General features: G+C 36.3%; 1 long non-coding RNA gene across 2 annotated transcripts in view; it reads right to left on the bottom strand.

Moving 5' to 3' along the window:
- Nucleotides 1-22,542, bottom strand: part of LOC122147051 — a 71,298-nt gene that overhangs the window by 35,537 nt on the left and 13,219 nt on the right. For both annotated transcript variants that reach the window (XR_006161397.1, XR_006161396.1), the window contains exon 2: nucleotides 5,324-5,534. This is a non-coding gene — a long non-coding RNA (uncharacterized LOC122147051). The remainder of the gene's footprint in view (nucleotides 1-5,323; nucleotides 5,535-22,542) is intronic.

Below are 22,542 nucleotides of genomic sequence, written 5' to 3'. Positions count from 1 at the left end.
GCATCTAAACCAACAACATGCCAATTAGATCCTGTACCCACTAAATTACTGAAAGAGTTGTTACCTGTAACAGAAGAACCGCTTCTCAATATTATTAACTCATCATTATCTTTAAGTCACGTCCCAAAACCATTCAAGCTGGTGGTTATTAAGCCTCCTATTAAGAAACCAAAACTAGATCCTAATGAACTGGCAAATTACAGACCCATTTCAAATCTTCCGTTTATGTCAAAATTTTTAGAAAAAGTTGTGTCTGCTCAATAGTGCTCCTTCTTGCAAAAAAAAAAGAAAAAAAAGAAAAGATCTCTCTGAAGAATTTCAGTCAGGTTTCAGGCCCCACCATAGCACCGAAACTGCACTTGTTAAAATTACAAATGACTTGCTTCTTGTGTCAGAGCAAGGCTGCATCTCAATGCTAATTTTACTTGATCTTAGTGCTGCGTTTGACACGATACAGTAGATCATGACATACTCATAGATCGATTACAAAACTATACGGGTATTCAAGGGCAGGCTTTAAGATGGTTTAGATCCTACCTGTCCAATCGCTACCACTTTGTTTATTTAAACGGGGAGTCATCTCATTTATCACCAGTAAAATATGGAGTGCCACAAGGATCCGTACTAGGTCCTCTGCTATTTTCAATATACATGTTACCCCTTGTTAATATTATTAGAAAATATAGAATTAGTTTCCATTGTTATGCTGATGATACTTAACTATATATCTCAACAAGACCAGATGAAACTTCTAAATTATCAAACCTAACAGAGTGTTTTAACAATATAAAAGATTGGATGACCAAAAATGTTCTCCTATTGAATTCAGATAAGACAGAGATACTTATTACTTATTACAGAGATACTTACTTATTGGACCAAAAAGCAGTACACAGAATCTCTTAGATTACAATTTGCAACTAGACAGATGTACTGTTACTTCCTCTACAGTCCAAAAACTTGTCTTTTGAAAATCATATTTCCCATGTTAAAAAAACAGCATTCTTCCATCTTAGAAACATTGCCAAGCTACGAAACCTGTTTCTGATGCAGAAAAGCTAGTTCATGACCTCTAGACTGGACTATTGTAATGCACTGCTAGGTGGTGGTCCTCCATCTTCAATAAGCTACAGGTAGTCCAAAATGCAGTGGCTAGAATCCTTACCAGGTCAAGAAAATATAATCATATTACCCCAATTTTACAGTCTCTGCACTGGCTACCTATTAAGTTCTGCATCAGTTACAAAACATTATTACTCACCTACAAGGCCCTTAATGGTTTAGCTCCTGCATACCTAACTAGCTTTCTACCATGCTACAATCCTACAATCCATTTTTTTTTTTTTTTTATAAATTATTCATTGAGTCATTCAGTTACTGATTCATTCAAACATACTGGTTCATTCAGGAACAAAACAAGTATTAGTGAGTCATTGAATCATTCACTCAAATGATTTGTTCAAAAATGATGCACTGATGGTTCATTCAGGAATGGCATGCCCACTTAATGAATGTTGGTCGGAGATGCTCACTCAGCAGTTATTCTGCTGCCACCTCACTGAAAATCGAAGAACAAATGGACAAATGAACTGGCAATACTGTCTCGAAAAAGTGTGTTTCTCACTATTAACTTATTCTCTATTGAACATACAATGTATGAAAGAAACATGGCACCTACAATCGTGTTGTTGGTCTGATATTGATAATTTATGTAGCCTTCTTTTCTTTTTTTTTCTCTTTTTTTTTTTTTGCACACACTACCATTCAAAAGTTTTGGAGTTGTAAGAAATAAAACATTTTGCTCATCCTTGTTGCATTCATTTGATTAAAAATGTTGTAAAACAGTAATATTGAGAAATATATTTACTATTTCAAATAGTTTTCTGATTTAAAATGTAATTTATTTCGGAGTTTTAGCAGCCTTTACTCCAGTCGTCAGAGTCACATCCTTCAGAAATAATTCTCAATTCTCATTCTCATTCATTTGTGCGGTTTAATAATTTTTTGGAAAAAAGTGACATTTTTTCAGGATTCTTTGATGAATAGAAAGTTTAAAAGAACAGCATTTATTAGAAATACAAAACCTTTTGTAACAGTATAAATGTCTTTACTGGCACTTTTGATCAATTTAATGCATCCTTGCTAAATAAAAGGGAAAATTTATTTTATTTATTTATTTTTGATCCCTAAAAATACACTACAAAAGAAATGGAAAAAGAGGCTTGACAAGAAAACAATTACATTTAACTCCAAAAACTAACTAGGTCAACAGAGTAATATCACACCTACGGGGGAAAAAACCCTTCGTTCAGTTTCTGGATCAAAAGCAAGAACTCTTGGTTAAAGGTAACAGTAGTTATCTGGTCAAGGTGTAAGGGCGTGGAAAACAACCTCACAGTTTAAGACTTAAACTCCCACTGAGTCTCTCTCTCTCTCTCTCTCTCTGACGTGTTACCCTTCGTCGTGTTCATTTTAGCATCAAAGCCGTACCCCACATGCATGCCTGCGGCTCGCTCTGTCTTCCCCCTCCCCCCGCTGATGCTGTCTGACTCGTCTGCATTCTCCTGTTTATGAATGATTAATAGATGACAGATCTGTTTTATAGGCACATCATGGGCTGAGCTTTCACAGTGTCACTTTTGACATCGATGCCACAGGGAGGAGAATCGTCCCAGCTATCTTTCTCTCTCTCCCGCTGTCTCTTTCTCCCACTTTTCTTTTTTTCCTCAGCTGTGTGACAGTTTAAAGATAAATCATTGAAAGCAATGCCATTTGCTTTTCAAAACTACATCTCTCATGTCTGCCACCAGACAAAGTCGTGACAGAGGAACATGCCATTTTAGGTGTGACACAGGTCAGATTAGGATATTAAAATCAAATTTCAAAGGAGTAATTCATCCAAAATTCAAATTCTGTTATTATTTATCCAGCCTTATGTCATTCAAACATGTGTGCTATTTTTGTTTGCTATATCTGCATGTATTTTTTCATTAACTACAGGTTACATAAAACTGCATTGCTGGCATTGAAAGGTTTGAGGTAATTAGTGTAAAAGCATATTTAAAAATCCTACATGTGTTTTCTGTGAACATATTACATAATATAGGTTATTAATTTTTTTTTATTTGTTTGTCTTTTATTTATTTTATTCAATCTTTAAGTTAAATTAAATTTTAACATACTTTAATACTGTGCATGCAGTGTTTCATTAACTGCAGGTTGTGAAGAACTGCATGCTAGGATTGTTGCAAGCCTAATTTTTTTCTTCTTCCTCACATGTCACCAAGTTGACATTAATTAGTAATGCGAAGTGAAAGTAAAGGACAACGACAAAGCAATTAGACACAGTCGCTCTCGAACATTCAAAAGCAACGAAACAAGTGTTTTGATTGAAGGAGCTACATAAGCATGGCCGCATATGACAGCGCAGCCTTGATGTGTTCACACACCATAATGGCACCGAGTCGAACAGCACAGACGCTTCATTAGAGGGCCACCCTTCTGAACGTCTTCTAAAGTTGCAGCAGTGAAGGGTGCATCATGTCTCCGAGATGTTTTTAATCTCTTTGTTTTTGAGATGAAGTGAATTTGGCAGACCAGGCTATCGGAACATTGCCTCTCTAAGTTGCAGTTAGGCTGTCGGCCCCCACGGGACCTCGCCGTGGCACTGACAGATAATTGCTAATTGTTAGAGGCGCAACCTGGCACAATAACGGCTCCTCACACGACCCTTCTGACGTTTACCGGCTTTCTATCTAGTTAGTTTTGTTGCCTCTTTCATACTTCCTTTAAGATTGTACAACCATAATAAGGCCACATTTGTGGAAGCCATTTGTATTATTTGTCCTTTCGAATGTTATTAAAACATGAGATTCTGATATATTTTTAACTGTGTCAATGCATTTTTGGCTTGTCACCCGCTGTCAGCACCGCCATAGTCTGCGGCGAGCCACCAGGGAAATTTACATGCATTTGAATTTGCACTGCCAAGCCCTGCCATCTCCCCCTGACAGCCTATTTAGCTGGGTGATAAGTTAATCTGGGTCTAGCTCACAGGGTGCTGCTCTCAGTCCAGAATCTTCTGTGGGAATCACTATGAACTCAAGCTGCTCAATGCTTGAACTGATCGACACTCCTGAAATAGACTGTTACATACAAACAACAAAAAAGAACAAGAATAAGAGGAATTGTGTTGTTCGTGCCGAAGCATCCACTGGGATTCTGACAGAAAGATGTGACTGTCTGGAAATTTCACTGAGGGGAGCACATGGATTTGGACACTTTTGTTATTTGGATGTGGGGGGGGGGGGGGGGGGGGTTAAGTGGTGGTGCTCTAAAATGGCACTGCAGAGACAAATTTAGACCAAATGTAGACCACAATAAATGTAGATCTACAATATCTCTTTTTTTAAATATATTTGAACACATTCCTCCTGCTAAGTGAATTATGATCTCACTAAATCATTTACTAATACAATTTACTAATATTAATATTAGTAACTAGTAATTTATTTGTGTATTAAAAAATTATAAATTAAAATTAATATGGGATCTACATCACACTGACTGTATATATATATATTTGTATATATATATATTTTTTTTTTTTTTTTTTTTTTTTTTTTTTTTTTTTTTTTTCAGAAAATATGGTACATTTTTGTAAGGGTTTGCATCTCTGGTTTATTTATTTTTTTAATGGGCAGATACATAAGAAAAAAAAAATAAGAAAATCAGTTCAACTCATGTAAACATTTGCTTGTTTTGTACCTGAGAAAAAATGTGTCTCCACATCAGAACCACATCAACATTCAGGAGGTTTCACCCTGAAAGTGCGTCTCTCTTGGGCTTTGGGGTTTCAGAGGTTAAATCAGATTGACGCTGACAGTTTTCAACACTGTATACATTCCCACGGCCCTATCAGAGAGAATGGACACTTTTTGCCACAGATCAGGTGGCACGGCCCATCTAGAGCAAGATATAGAGACCGATAACATCAGATTGTTGTTAAAAAGGGGTGGACAAAAAAGTATTTAAGAAAAAAGGAAAAAAGGTGGGACAATGTGTCTGGAGGTGTTGAACTGAGTGGTTCCAGAGGGACTTCTGTCTGGGGTCAGAGGTGAAAAACGAGAGAAAGTGACCTTTAGGGTCAGTCGTGTACCTTACGCAGCAAATTTAAAACAGACCTCAATGCCGAGACGCAACATGAGATGGCAGTCCAGTCAGCAGCGGCACCTCAGTGAGGTTAGGACAGAAATATCTCTCTTTCTGAACGGCATCGGGGCGCACAGATGTGTTTTGTGAGGTTAACCAAACACAGACTCACCTTTGCGTTTTTCAGAGCTTGTCAGTCGAGCGGAAGCCATGCAACGGCGAGTTCTTCTTCCATAAATGTCGGCGAGATGCCGGATAGACAGCAACCCTCATGAGAGGCAGCATTTCATCTTTCCTGGAGTTAAAGTACAATTTGGTTCGGCTGGCAGTGAGTGTGTGTGGGGGGAGCCACTCTTGCCGGGGCCGTTTAACACTCCACTGCCCTGGTGAGGAAGACAAGCACACGAAAAGAAATCAATTAGAAGTAACAAGCAAGGCCTTAAACACGGAGTCCTCCACACAGGCCAGTGAAGAGGAAAAGCAGAGTGAACGGACGCACATCGGAGCTTCATCTTTTTCTCGGGGAGAAACAAAAACTGCTCGTGTAGCTTTATGCTTAGCTTCTCTCCACTGCACACATGCCCTATTTTCAGCATATTTTTTTTTACCTTGCTGCTAAATTTGTGGCTATAGTAAAACTATGCAATGCTCAGCAACATGTCCTGAGTCCTGACGTTATGTGTTCGTTATGTTTCTATTAATATTAACCACAAATAACGTACTACAGCAAATTAATCCCAATAATGTTCATCAACTATGCATTAAGTTTTTTTAGAATTTTACTTAGCTTTTTAGCTTCTCGTAGTTAACTTAATAGCTCTGCAGTGTGACAAATTGATTTTTAAAAGTGCATGTATCTAATTTAGAGACTCAAATGATGAGGCCAAAAAAAGTGCACACGCAAAAAAAAAAAAAATTGTACTGCTGTCCAGAGTTTTGTGTTACTTTAATCTTGTTTAAAAATCTTTTTAATGTATTATGACAAAAGCAGCATACTGTTCAAAAGTTTGTAGTTGGGCTCTTATGCGTCACAAGGCTGCATTTATTTGGTATTTATTTGATAAATACAGTAATATTGTTAATTATGTTTAATGTTTTTAATATTTGTTTTATGTTTTTTTTTTTTTAAAAATGCTATTTATTCCTGTGATGCAAAGCTGAATTTTCAGCATCATTACTACAGTCTTCAGTGTAACATCCTTCAGAAGAAACAATTATTATTGTTATTATCATCAGTGTTGCTTAATATTTTTTGTGGAAACCGTGATACATTTTATTTTTCAGGATTCTTTGATGAAAAGAAAGTTCAAAAGAACAGCATTCATTTGGAATAGAAATCTTTTCTTCTTATTATTTAATCTTATTTGATTAAAGTATTGTTTTCTTACAGACTCCAAACTTCTGAAGGCCCTGTTAACGTACCCTACATAGTGCATACTTAAAGATGATGACACATCATAAAGCAGGTGTAGGACAGAAAAATGTAGAGAATTTAGACAATAATGTCCTTCCAACACAGGACACTGCACTGACTGCTTTAGTATATAGGATTTGTCAGCATACAGTGCAGTTAACTGCAGGACATATAGAGCCCGCTGCATCTGTCTCCACAGTTCCCAAAGTAATCGGTGTTGTTTGACACAGGTCACTTCCCCTCTCACACGTATGTAGTGCATAATTGCGTATTAATTAAGGTGGACTCGGGGCCAGCTCTCACAGGGCACATCACAGTGAGCCCGTCCCTCTCTCAGGGTATGACAGATCCCCAGACACTTGTTGAGGAGGAGCAGAGGTTTTGAACCAGCTGTCCTGGACAGAGTCCCGTCGGACGCATCATCCCCACAGCGACTAAAGGACACAGTCTCCTCAGAAACGAGAGACAGAGATAATATAGCCAGCACTGCAAGGTGAAGGGGAAGCATTTTGTAATTGTAGCAGTGGGGAGGCGGAGCCTTATGATGATGTCATAGCCTGAAACCAGTCATTTTTGAAAATGCTAATTTATCTGGATTGGGAGTGTTTTAATGTTGGAAGGACTGTGTTGGTCAGCAGCTCAAACATTTCATAGGTTATGAGAAAACAATAAATTTAGTGATTCAATTTTGCTTTGATTTTGCGTGTGACATCAGAATGCACTACCTCATTCATAACTTTTGCGTTCAATTTTCTTTTTATTTTTACTTTATTTTTATTTTTTGCATTCAATTGTTTCCAGTCTTTAGTGTCACACGATCCTTGCATTTAAATGCATTTAAAACGTGATTTTTGCATTCTAATTTAATTTTGCATGTAATAATTGATTTCTTTGATTTTAAAGTCAACCTGAAGTTAAAGTTTTAAGTAATTGTTCATTCTTATATGGGGAGCCTTTTAATATCAGCAGAACAAAATGAAGAGCAAATCGCTTCTCCATTTATGGAAATGGAAATATGCAGTTTTTTTTAAATACACGTTTGTTAAATCACATGCACAATAAGCATCCTTTTATTTACAAAAATAAAATTGGGTGTTATAGACTTTAATGTGTTTACTATTAATTGCAATGCTTTATGAATTTAATGAACCCTGAGAATTAAATTGAAGACAAAATTCTCCATTGTTCCCAAATGCAAGACAAAAGAAATGCAATTATGGTCCACGGCAGCTCACAGCCTGACCAGTAACATGAAAAACCCTTTTGCTCCATCTTCAAGAATAAAAAAACAAGACAAAAGGAAGGAAAAAAGATAAGGGGGGAGAGAGAGAGGGAAGCGTCAGTCTAGTTCATTTGATGCAGCGATGCAGTCTCAAGTGCATGTGTGCCCTTAGGGCTGGGACCAGGGCGAGTGGAGCTGAACCCCAGAGGCTGATCTCGGATCTCCCTCCTGCACTGTCCACAACAGCTGCCGCACCATTAGCCTCTCCTCCTCTGGAGCTCATTACAACTGATCAATACAGGCCACTGTGCTTATGCTCAGCCTCCTGCCCGTCCTCTAGCCAGCAGAAATTCTCTCTTTCTTGCAGCTTTTTCTTCCCTGCACTAGTCCAAAACATGGCACTTTCACTATCCATCTTTATTTGTCTTTCCCAGCTCATACTGTCGCTCACGTTCTCCTCCGGTTCATGTCTAATTCTAAAAACAAACCTTTTCTCCATTCAGAGTCATTTCTCCTCTGTTTTTCTCTAACAGATAGACAGGCAGACAGACAGACTATCAGACAGACTGACTGACTGACTGACTGACTGACTGACAGACAGGCAGTCAGATGGACAGATGGATGGATAGAACTGTAGAACAATCAATAGATAGATAGATAGATAGATAGATAGATAGATAGATAGATAGATAGATAGATAGATAGATAGATAGATAGATAGATAGATAGATAGATAGATAGATAGATAGATAGATAGATAGATAGATAGATAGACAGACAGACAGACAGACAGACAGACAGACAGACTGGATGGATGGATGGGTGGATGGATGGTTAGATGATCCATTAATGGATGGAAGGATAGAATGAGACAGAAGGATGGATAGATGAATGGATAGATGTTAGAATGATAGACAGACAGATACTCTTCATCTAGTGTAATTCATACACTTTTTCTATGTGGTTCTGCTCTTAATGCAGTGGCTGTAAAATTCAGAACTGGAAAAAATCAGATGAATGGAAGCTCACTGGCTTTGAATACATTCACACTCTCTCTCTATCTTCATGCATTAGACCATCGCTAGAGAGGAAGAGAGAGATGAAATTATAAAGATATGCATGATGTGGACAGAATGCAAAATGTCCATTTGTCACCCTGGATAATACAATCAATCTGAGTTATATTTCCTCCTCATATGGATGTAATACTTAGATATTAAGTATACTTGCCTGTAAATAATGGAGCAACAGTGAATAAAAGCTCTTGTCACTTTCAATAAGGTGCACAGCAATTTGATCACAAACGCTGATAGATTGCGCTGTCACATCACACACATACGCACTGAAATATATGCTGATGTGAAATGAGACCAGTGTTCTTATGTTCTCCCTATGGAATGTTAGACACACTCAGAAACAGACGGACAGACAGAATAACTGAATGACAGACAGAACGATTGAACGAAAGATGGACAGAACAACTGAATGACAGGAAGAATGACTGAATAACAGACTTAATGACTGAATGACAGACAGAATGAGAGAGAGAATGAGTGAATGAAAAACCGAATGATTAAATGACAGACAGAACAACTGAATGACAGACGGACAGAACAATTGAATGACAGACAGAACAACTGAATGACAGACAGAATGACTGAAAGAAAGGCAATCAGAATGATTCAATGACAGTCAGAATGACAATGACAGACAAACAGAACAACTGAGTAACAGACAGACAGAACGAATGTACAACAGACAGAATGACTGAATGACAGATGGACAGAACAACTGAATAACAGACAGAACGACTGAACAACTGAATGACAGACAGACAGAACAATAATCAGAGAGAATGTGTGAACAACAGACAGAATGACTGAACGACCGATAAAACAACTGAATGACAGACTAATAGAATGACAGACAGAGTGATTGAACAATAGACAGAATAACTGAATGCCAGACAAAACAATAGACAGAGAACAAGCGAATGACAGACAGAACAATGGAACAACAGACAGAACGATTGAACTACAGATGGACAGAACAACTTAAAGGCAGACAGAACAACTGAACAACAGACAGAATGATTGAATGATAGACAGAATGACTGAATGACAGACAGAGTGACTGAACAACAGACTGACAGAATGATTGATTGAATGACAGACAGAATAACGGTTGAACTATTGAATGACAGACATAATGACTAAACAACAGACGGAAAGAACGATTGAATGACAGAATGACTGAATGACAGACAGAACGATTGAACAACTGAATGACAGACAGAGTGACTGAACAACAGACAGACAGAATGATTGAATGACAGACAGAATAATGGATGAACAACTGAATGACAGACATAATGACTGAACGACAGACAGAAAGAACGACTGAATGACACACAGAATGACTGAATGACAGAATGATTGAATGACAGAACGACAGACAGAGTGATGATTGCATTACAGACAGAATGACCAAATGACAGACAAAATGACTGAATGACAAACAGAATGACTGAATGAGACAGACAGAACGACTGAACGATTGAACAACTGAACGACAGACAGAATGACTGAACAACAGACAGACAGAACAATTGAATGACAGACAGAACGATATAATGATAGATAGGTTGACTGAAAGAACGATAGATAGAAAGAACGTTAAATCGAATGATGGAACGATATATAGAATGATGGAACGATAGATAGAATGATAGCTAGAACGATAGAATGATAGAACGATGGAACGATAGAACGAAAGAACGATAGAACGATATAACGATAGATAGATAGATAGATAGATAGATAGATAGATAGATAGATAGATAGATAGATAGATAGATAGATAGATAGATAGATAGATAGATAGATAGATAGATAGATAGATAATACAAATAAATGTACTTGTAGTGAAATACTCACTAAAAACAGGATGCTTAGAAATGTATGAATGGTTTATCAGTCACAGTGCTGAACTCATAGGTTGTTCAGGTCAAAACATATAATTGAAGCCTCATGACCGGGTCAGTCAGTGATGAGTTTTGAGAGCTGAATTCATTTCAAATCATCCCCTCGTTCTTTCACCCCACTGACCTATTGAGAGCTGTATTCTGACCGATCCCATGCTCACACGCTGGGGAAGTCAAATCGTTAAGATCCTGCTAGTTAAATGCTCAGACTCGGATGCGAGCGGGAACCGACGTCAATGATGAGAGCATCCCATTCTTATAGGGGGAGGCTTTTAATCTCAGCCGAACAAAACGAAGAGCAAAGCGCTTCTCCGTTTATTTGCTTTTAAATTGGGGCTTTGAGGGAATCACAGAAAACAAAAAAAGAAAGAGGGAGTACGAGAGAGAGAGAGAGAGAGAGAGAGAGAGAGAGAGAGAGAGAGGAGAGAGAGAGAAGAGAGAGAGGAGAGAGAGAGAGAGAGAGAGAGAGAGAGAAGAGAGAGAGAAAAAATGACCTGCTGACCTGCTGGCCCGTGTGAGTTTGTTGCTGGAAGGTAAGTCCTGCTTATATTGAAGCAAAGTTTCTGAAAATAAGCAAAGAACCGATTTATTGATTTTTGGTAGAGTCTGGGTGTTGAAGAGGGAAAGAATAAAGAACTGCTCTTTGCCCGATATGTCCAAATGACGTCCCATGGGAGACGCTTAATGGTGGGGGAGGGAAGGGGGGGCAGGTGCCTTGCCTGTCTCTTGGATAGAACTGCCCTGAGGCTAGGGCTAATGGTATTGGCTGAGCCTGCTATAAGAAGCTCACTTCTAATGGCCAACTTTGTGTGTGCCAGAAGACAGACAGATATCGATTGGTCCAAATGCCCTTGAGTTGGCAACATCTAAAATGAAAATCCACCACGCAAGCAGAAAGTTTCTGCAAGTTATGTTTCAGGAATGCAATGTAAAAAGAGGGGTTTGTGGAAAGGGGTGGAGAGGGTAAAAAAAAATGATATAGCCCATATAATGTATGCTACAACCCCACTTTTTCATTCTGCCCCCTTTTTGTTTCAGGATAGAGGGAGCATTATCATGTGAGAGGAAGGGGGAATTTGCATGTTCCACATCTTAACCTGGACTGGATTTTTCTCTCTCAGTCCTTAAAAATGCTTTGCTACCTAAAGTGAGGTTTGGCATAAAACACATGTACAATGAAAATATATGATTAATATGGCATGGTGAAAGTTTTTATGTTTTTTTTTTTTTTTAATGTTTGTGTTGGCTTCTCCACTGCAATGAAAAAAAAAAAATAGATGCAGTAAGATTTTTGAATTCTCACAACAATTGTAACTATTTCAGCATTTAGTGATTGAATAAAGACAATATATCTTTTACCTACCTACCAACCAATAAATAATTAAACAAATAAAATGCAAATGACTTACACTACCATTCAGGAGTTTAGGGTCAGTAAGATTTTTATTATTACATTGTTTTAAAGAAATTCATAATTTTATTCAGCAAGGACACATTAACCCCTTCACTGTCACCCCCCATTTTTTAAAATAGGCATGAAAGTGCACTATCCAAACTTTGATCAAAAGTGACATTAAATATATCTTTAATGTGATGAAAGATTTCTATTTCAATTAAATGTTGTTCTTGTTTCTTTCTATTCATCAAAGAATCCTGAAAAAATTCATGGTTTCTACAAAAATATTAAGCAATAATTTTCAACATTAATAATAATATTACGATGATTATAAGAGATGTTTCCAATTACAGGAATGAATTACAATTTAAAATACACTGAAATAGAAAGCAGTTATTTTAAATTGTAATGATATTTCAAAATATTAAATTTTTTACTGTATTTTTGACCAAATAAATACAGCCTTGGTGAGTATAAGAGCCTTATTTATATATAAAAAAAAAAAAAAAATCTCAGCAACACCAAAATTTTGAACGGTGTATCTAAAGTGGTTTTTGAACTATTTTCTTTTAAAAGAGAGAGCATATTATAAATTAACAGTTTTAATAACATTCACGTGGACCGCAACATTTAAAACAAAGCTCAATATAAGTAACAATCAACAAACATTAAGTAAAATGTGCCTGAATATGACAACTAACAAATGTGACAACAAGAATTGAACAAAGTCAACAAAAAGTAAAACAATAAGTAAATGATATTGCAATGAATGCTGGGAACTTTAAACCCCTTAGCAAGTTAGCAGTGTTGCTCAGTATAATCTTTCTAGCTAGTCAGACCAACCATATTCCACCAAACATTGTTTAAACATTTAAACATTGTACCAGTCACTCTCAATACAAGATGTACTGTCCCTTTAAATATTTCAATAACAGTCAAACACCTGCTCTGAAGTGATAATTACTTTCTCTACAAACACACTTAAGATTCACGCATCTGTAAATGACCTTCCCTAGTTACCCTCATTAAATCAAACACCCATCCCGCGGCCAGCTAAAACCATGCTATCAGTGGTTCCGATTCTCAATACAATGTTTTAAATGGAGGATTTGAGGTCAGGATTTCATTTTTTACAAATTACGCAAACAACACAGGGCCACGCAGAGCTGAACGGCACTAATCAAGCATTTGGTTTCAAGCAGAAACACAGATTAGGTGGAACCGACTCAAAGTCTCAAACCAATCAGAAAGCACCCAGAGACTGGGAAAAAAAAATGAAATCAAAACAACTTCAAAACATAAATAAACACTTACCAAAAAGAAAAAAAGGTGGAAAAAGCAAAAATGTGACAGCATGGGAAACAATAGATATATTCACCCAAAACCAGACAAAGACATCTGTCCCAGTGCGAGTTCAACATCAATCCCGCAGCAGCCGCAAGAAGGATTTTGTGTCCATTATTGAGTGCCAGTGAAAAGCTATTTCATTTGATGCATGTGTGTATGACTTTGTAACTCATAAAGAAGAAAAATTACACAAACACTTTTTCCTTTTTTCCCTCCATTCGGGAATTACTGGGGTGGAAACTTCCGTTTCACAGTGCACAAACAGCTATAACTCACAAAGTTTGTGTGTCTCATTGCTTTTGTCCTCATAGGGGTCAAGAGGTAACTGGATAGAGCATTTTCCACAAACAGCACATTTCAGTGTCCCGTAACTTTTTTGTGTGCAAAGAACTGTATGTTTACACTCAAAAAAGTAGCTTTGTGCATGTGCCATGCATTTTGACTGCTGTGCATGCAATAATAATAATAATAATAATAATAATATTAATAATAATAAACATTTGAGTGTGTAATAAATAATATATTTAATATATTTATAACAATAATAAAAAATGCAGACTCTGTGTGCCATTAAAAAAATCATTAGAGTAAATAGCATTAAAACATTGAAGCAGCTGAGTGTACATATATATATATATATATATATATATATATATATATATATATATATATATATATATATGAAATATAAAAAATCTATAAATAATATGCAATTATGCTCAACCATGTATATATATATATATATATATATATATATATATATATATGTGTGTGTGTGTGTGTGTGTGTGTGTGTGTGTGTGTGTGTGTGTGTTCACTAAAAGTTATTTAATAACTTATAAGCATTTACTGTTTATTTTAATTTATAAACATTTTATTTCATTTTGATGTGTTCAAGCTAAAATTAAACTAAATAAATGCATACATAAAAAAAGATTGCTGGAATACATTTTCTTAATTTCTTCATAATTATTAGTGAAATTTACTAACAATTTCATACATATATATGTATATATCATGTTCTGGTAGCAGGATTGAAAAAAATACAAACCTTATAAAAATAATATAAAACAGCTCATTTAATATTTAGTCTGACCTCCAGAAATAGAGATTTTAATTGTTTTATTTAGATCTACAGATTTCTAAGCACTGTGTGTGAATGCTGAAGGCAACAGCTAAGACGACTGAGCACATCACAGTGGACACAAATCTTCACACTGGATTGTAGTGCAGTGCTAGGAACAAGGCACATACTGTCACAGACGCTGAGACAATTGAGCATCAGGAGAAATGCAATTTCTAAAATCAAATCAATCTACAAACACATTACAAAAGTGTGTTAGAAGACAGACTTTTTTTTCTTCAGAACACAGAATTGTAGTGAAGAACAGCAATGCTGATCTATAACAAGTCATTTGTGTTGTTGCAAACTCAACATTTAGCAGCGTTTATAAAATGAACACAACAACACAATGTAAAAATGTATCATTTTAATGGTAAAAGACTAAAAACATGCTACTGTAAAAACCTGTTAATTGGTTAACATTAAACTCCCTTACTATATGCTGTAAAAAAATAAAAACTGTAATAATATAATGGGTTATTTCGTGTAATTTTACAGTAAAATGAAATTTTGGAAGCAAAAAAAAAAAGAAAAGAAAAAGACATTGCTAGAATCCTCTGCGTAAATGCTCTTTTTATTTTCTTTCTAAATAATAAATAATGGTCTAAATAATGGTTTATTCTTTCCTCATAAGTCACATGCATTAGGATCTGTTCCCGCCACGGGATATATATATATAAAAAAAATAAATAAAAAAAAAAAATAAAAAACCTTTCTGACTTTTCCCCTCACAATTCACAAATTATTATTTTTTTATATAAAATAAACATCTTTTTCCTCAGAATTGTGCATTTATACCTCGCAATTCTGACCTTTTTCCTCAGAAAATTATCACAATTACACATTTTATTTTATTACTATTATTATTTTTTTACTTCTGTTGTGGAAATGGGCTTTTTATAGTTTTATGTAATCATAGTTTTATGTAACATCTAACGATTTAAAATCAATGTTAATTGCATTATTTTAGTGTTGTGTGCTACCACGGTGGTGTTTTATATTGGTGTGCATGACATTATTTTACCAATATATCAGTTAATATATCAGTTTATGAAATACACATTTTTTACAAATTTCTGCTTATTCCATAAAGCATAAAATGTGATATTGTGATAAATTTAAAATCTAGCAACCACAGCTGTTTTTTCACTGCAAATTTCATTTTTTTTATTTATTTTTTTATTTTTTTATTTATTTTTTTAATGTTGATGTATTTTTTACAATGTAGACAACTGCTAAGCAATTTAGAAAATTGCCAGCTTAATACAGAGTACAACTAATGTGCTTATCAGATGTTTGTCTGCATTAAATACTCATCCAATCAGAGTTTAGAGTTTGAAATATCCTTCTTATAAACTTCATGAGGAAAATGCAGTTCAACTAACCGAGTGAAAGTGGAGCAAGTAGTCTGAGCTGGTGTGATTGAGAAGAGGTGGGGACTAATTTGCATATTCAAAAGGTTAAAAATGTCATTCTGATGATCAAAAATTAGTTTAAAGGGATAAAATTAGTGATTGCAGGGGGACTTGAATGAAAAATTAAGTTCTGAGTTAACTGAAGTTTCCATTGTCTCATTTTTAACTGGTTACCAAACTCTTGCATTTGTGCAAAAAGAGAAAAGATAAAAAGAGGTGATGAGTGGAAAAAGCAGTCATGAGAAAAGAAAAGTGAGTAGTCTCCTGATGATTTCCAGTAAAACCCTCAAAATGGCAAAACGCTGCAATACATCACTTAAAAGTAGGTATGTTCAGCATTTACTGGACTCTGATTTGGTTTGCTCTGAGATGTTTCAGCGAGCGGAGAGGACCTCTGGGATGCGGATTTTCCGCTCAGTCTCATTTGACAACGTTTAGCGTTTGAGTGGGCCGGCGTGCCGGCTGGCCTCTTGATCAAATATCGGACATTTCTGTTCACCAGGAGAAAGAGCAGAGAAATTTGCTCTCACTTTGCCAGATGTGTATATCTTCCGAAGGCTAACAGGCTCGCTCCAGCCCCTCTGAAACTACTCTTAAAAGTAGTCAAGTTTGCCTCATCGCATCAGAACAGGAGGAGGCCAGGAGACGGGAAAGACTACGTCCCATCGGCACAGGTGCCCTGGGAATGTCAGGAGACTCAGAAACAGCATTTAGCACTTTACTGACCTTCGGTCCACCTTTTTCTCCAAATGTCCTGGCTAAGATTTAATTTTTTTTTATTTTTTTTTGTTTTTTGTTTGTGGTGAGATGTTTGATGATTGACCAGATATGCATTCACATAGAAAAAACATCATCTCGTATTTAAAAGTTATGATACATGGAGGAAGTTGTGCTTAACAGCATCAAATTGGGGTATTTTGCAGCATTACAGACATTGAAGATGGTCCTCAGGAGAGAACAACGTGTGAAACTTGTTAAGATAAAACTTCAAAATGCCCCATAAATCCTTTTTTTCCTCTCTCCCTCCAATCTTAAAGCCTAGCAGCACTGAGGAAATACTTTTATGTATGTGTGGAATAAATGTATTTTACGAGTTTGTTTTGGGAGGAATTGAACTTGAGGAAAGCAAAACATTTATTGTGATAATGGCAGGTCTTTTTGGGACTATCAGATTAGCAGTGTGGATCTGACATGAGTTTTGTGGTCTAACTTTGGGGAATAAACACAGCAGAGCTTTATCAGTCAGATACTGGATGCAGAACTTTAAAAACGCTTCAGCAAAGGACAAAAAACTGTTCAGTAATGGGGAACTTTTAACAATATCGAGCAATGACAAGTTTAGACACCTCCTCAATCTCAGAAAAGTATGTATTACATTCTAGATAACACAAAGTATTGAAAACAGGGCCTACATTGAATGCTGTCAAATTGCTAAATGTCATCTTGTGCCAACTGAAAAATAGATGAAATGATATTACATGACAAAATTAAGAAGAGGGTGGCCAATTTCTTTAGATAGGGATCACATCAATGGTTTTGCCGTTGCTGTTTTAATTAAACTTAATTGCACTTATTTTCGCTAAAACTTAAACATCCATTCAATACTGTTTAAGTAGTTTGATCTACAGCAACCAGGGGACCAGGACCAAGAGGGCCTCAAGATTAATAAAAAAGACTTAAATATAAAAATATAAAATAAGACTTAAATCAAGACAAATTTCTTAATTTTATTAATTCTGTCAACAATATAAGAACTAAGATTCCCATGATCTTAGAAATCGTTGATACTGTATATGAGAGAATATTAAAAGTCATGGAAATTTCTATAATGAACAGAATTTTTCTAATTATGTCAAGCTCTAAAATATTTTAGCAAACAGAAAATTGCCAAAGTGCTATTTGCTTAAAAATAAAAAAAAAATAAAATAAAGGAAATTACAAAACTTATCTTACTGGAAATATCAAATTCATTGGTCATAAAAGTTCTTGGATTTATGGAATTTAATTATTTTATTTGTAGCTACTTATAATTTTTTTACTTAATTGTTTTCTTCGTTTCTGTAAAAAGAAGTTTGAAAACAAACAGCTTTGTCATAACAGTAAATGTCTATATAAGAGGCCTTTGAACGTTGTACCAACGTAAAACCACTGATCTAAAGTCAACTTAGTGTAGATGGGGTATTTGAAAAAATTATTAATCAATCAATCAATAAGATCAACATCTTCTGTGCTTAGCCCTTAAAACCATATATTAAATTATTTTTTAAATTTTAAATTAAATGGTAGTTGAATACCATCTAAAGACCGTTCAAATCAACAGACAGTATGACTACAATATTATTTGAATAATTACATCATAGATAGATAGGGAGATAGAACTGTATATCCAATTACCAGCGCTACAACACATCAGGTTGTTTATGGAAATCCAGTTTAAAGCAATAGTCTTGGCCGCCTCTCACTGTTGTGTTCTTTAATGGATGTATATCTGAGTGAGTTTACTCCCTGGAGAGCCGACACCGTACACATCCACTTATCAGGACTATTACTGAGGACACACTCACACACGCCGAGCGTTTAACTCCTTATCTGTGTCACACTCATCTTCAATCACCTTCAGCAGCTCAGGCAGTATTTGTGCTCCACTCCAGTCTTTCATGAGGCCCGGGTCATCGATGCGCTTTCAATCCAGGGTCAAACTGCCCATGTTTGGGCTTCTGGTGAGTTACGATCCTTGACCTATTCCAGATCTGTACACATACATGTGTCTATCCAATTCCCTCTCTCTGTGTCTCTCGGAAAGCAGAGCTGTTAGGATTATGTCTGTAATGGAATTAATTCTAATCTCTGTCACTCCTGTGATGGGATAATCCCACATTTAGGGGGCCACCTTTAAGAGCATTTCACACCATTTTCATTGGCTGCATCCAGATTAAACCGAGCTCATCTTCACTAGGCCATGGGGCTGGTGTCATTGCACGGTCGTCCCGGTAACCCATCCATTTGTCAGCCACATCATTGATTATCAATATTTCATTACAGCACACAGATATTAGCCTGACCTCCTCTGAACCATCCAACACTTTCTCCAGGGTCATGAGAGACACAAATACGATTTTGGTTCTATATTATGCTCTTTCGGTTTGCGACAAAGCACTACAAATTCTTACTGAATGAGAAAAACAAGCTCAAAAGAGAAGTGGAAATCACATGCACACAAGTATGTGATTTTTCTCATAAATAATAGCAGAGGAGGGAAGTGTTTGAGAAAGCTGCTTGAAAATAGTCATTTCCATTTAGAAATTCGATTTGGTGATGGTAAAGTTACAGAAAATATTTCACCTTTTTAAAACTGCATTTTAAAGGAATAAAAAAAGCTGTGATGTCTAATTAGAGATCGATTTGTAATTCAGATAAATTGCGGGTTCAGTAATGCACTTACAATCATTGTCTATGTGACAAAGCTTTTTGGAAGTTTTTAAAGCAGAAATAAAGAGTATAATATATAGGAGTGTAAGAGATACAGTAGATAGCTAGATAGATAGCTAGATAGCTAGATTCAAAATAATCTTCTCAAATAATAAAATTAATTCAACTGAAATCAATATTTCATGTCCATTTATTTGTTTTTTGTGAAGCAGTAGTGTAATAAGCCAGATAATGTACAGTCCACCAGTCGGTCATTATGGCAAAATCTCCTTCAAGTTGGGATCCTGATCACCCTGGTGGGGTTTATTTTACAATAATGACCGTCTGACTGTACATTACCTCTTATTGCTTAGATTATTCCGAATTTTAATAAATATAAAGCAGTTAGAGACCTCCCTGACCGCTACCACCTCTACATGCAGGGCATTTTAAGCAGGATACACACAGCCAGCACTGGCCCACCTCTCAACGGGCTCTTTTACAGTCTTGAGCAAACAATTATTATGCTAGCCTCTAATTAAAGCATAGAGTCAGTGGTACGTCCAGCCTTGAAGTCCAAATGACCAAATGTAGTCCATCCTACCCCCCTCTATAGCAGCACACCCTGGCAACCGGCCGCAACCATTACCCAAGCAGCATCGCAGGAGCAGCCGGAATTGGGGTTGATCAAAAGCGGGCGAGAGGGTATTCGCGAGGGCAGAGAGATGCCCAGGAGGGGGTGGGTGTGGGGGATAACAGGCTGGGCAGGAGGGCGCTGACACCCCACGGTTCCTGACCGCAGTCGGTCTCTGATGGTCGCAGTTGGGGCTGTCGGTAGGGGTGACTGAAACCACGGGTTCCAGCTCCATATCTGCAGCCTCCATCAAAGAACGAGACGGCCCTGCTGAGAGAGGCCGGAATAACAAGCATCAATGTGATTACACTGATGAGATAGGAGGGAACAAACTCACAGAGCTGACATGTGACAAGAGCTATGACAGGAAGTGAGGTCATGAGTGAGTGAATTACAGCATAAAAACTTTCCTCTTAAAGGGACAGTTCACACAAAACTGGAAGATCTCTTATTATTTACTCGCCCTTATGTTTTTGCAAACCGGTATAACTTTCATTGTTTGTGAAGATCGTTCGTTAAGAATCTCACACTTAAATGACTGAATTTACATTTTTATGAAAAGCATGCTGGAAATTACTACAGACAATCGCAAAAACCACAGGTCTAAAGTTTCTAAAGATTTTTCTTTTGAAAGAAATTAATACTTTCATTAAGGATGATTAGATGCATCAAAAGTGACTGTTAAGACATAATGTTACAAAAGATTATTTCAAATAAATGCTATTTTTTTAACTTTCTATTCATCAAAGAATCCTGAAAAACACTGAAGATTAGAGTAATGATGCTGAAAATTCTGTTTTGTGTCACAGTAAAAAAATTACATTTTAAATTATATCCAAATAGAAAACAGTTATTTTAAATTGTAATACTATTATTTCAGAATATTACTGTTTTTACTGTATTTTTGAACAAATAAATGCAGCCTTGGTTAGCATAAGAGATTTCTTTCATAGTGTATATTTATAATGAAAGTCTACAATGCAAATGAGCCGGAAAGCTTAAAATAACTCATATTTTTGTTAAATTTGTAAGATTATTTAAATCAGTGGTATTTCAATTTGTTTCACTTTAGGACCAAATGGCTATATATATACATATATACATACACACATATATATACACACACACACTCTCTCTCTCTCTCACACACACACACACACCCACACGTTACATTATTCATTTTGCAGACACTTTTATCCCAAAAAAAATTTAATAATACTTTTTTTTAATTATTATTATTCATATTAACATGATCTAAAAAGAACCAGCAATAGGCAAAACTGTGTAAATTGACAATTAAATAGTGTAAATTGAAAAAATGTATAATTTTGAAAGTATGATTTACTCCATAACATGCACTTAAATATTTAGAAATATAAATATATAACTGTAAAAATAAATGTAGTTTTGTTCATGTCAGGGATGAGACAAAGTTATTGTCTAAGGCAATCGACAAATGGACACACATGCTGTCCACAGGCATTAAGTTAAAAATAACCAAATATATTTATTTAAACTAAATTACAGTAATCAGGAGAAATATCAAAACCATCAAGTCTTAAATAAAAGCCCTTAAAGTAGCAGAGAGTGATTACATTAAATTCTAATTATGCACTAAAAGAAAAATCACAAATTTCAACAGACTTTTACAGTAAGTGTGTACAGTATTTGAGTGTGAGACGAGATGGACTGCAGCTGTAGGTGAGGCCACAGTGGGAGGATGAGGAGGATGATCCAGGGACGCAGCTCAGGCCCCAGGTACACAGCCTTTGCGTTCCCCTCAGCAGCTTAAATGTGTTTAATCTGGTTCCTAAACTGCCCGGTCGGGCTGATCAGATTGGCGCCAGACGCCTCGCTGCAGATCCAGCCCGACCCCCCAGAGTCCTGCACAGAAACCCAGCAGCCCACCACCTGAGAGACGCACAATTTGGACTCTTTTAGCGAATCAGCCGGATTAGGCTGTCTCTGCCCATGTTTCTTCATCTCTCCATTGTTGTTATGTCTCTGAACACTGGCCTGGTTTTCACTCTGTCCTCCTTTTCCGAGTGACGACAATTCGTCCGAGACCTCTGCACTACTTTTCACCCTCCGTAAGACCCATTTCTAAATATGAGCTTATATAATTGCTCCTCAAACATGGTTATATAACATACAACAATGTAGATATGCAAAAACTCGCCAGCAGAAACAAGACGAGGGCAAAGTCAGCTAGCCAATGAGAGCTTCAACAAAACACATTTCTTTTCTGCTAAAACACCTCTGACTCACACACTTAGCACAGTCATCATCAAACCGGCCGGCCTCATCCATATTTCACGTTTACTTGTACTTTCAAGTACTTTTGCGCAACGCTTTGATCACTAAAGACAAAAGTCATCATATCTGTGTGAGCAGTTTAAGGTGTGCTCGGCTTCAAACCCTCAGAGAAAAATTCCAACCTCAAAATTAAA

This window comes from Cyprinus carpio, chromosome A12 (assembly GCF_018340385.1).
Source record: "Cyprinus carpio isolate SPL01 chromosome A12, ASM1834038v1, whole genome shotgun sequence".
In the NCBI taxonomy this organism is placed as follows: domain Eukaryota; kingdom Metazoa; phylum Chordata; class Actinopteri; order Cypriniformes; family Cyprinidae; genus Cyprinus; species Cyprinus carpio.
This window is presented reverse-complemented; position numbering and strand designations above follow the sequence as displayed.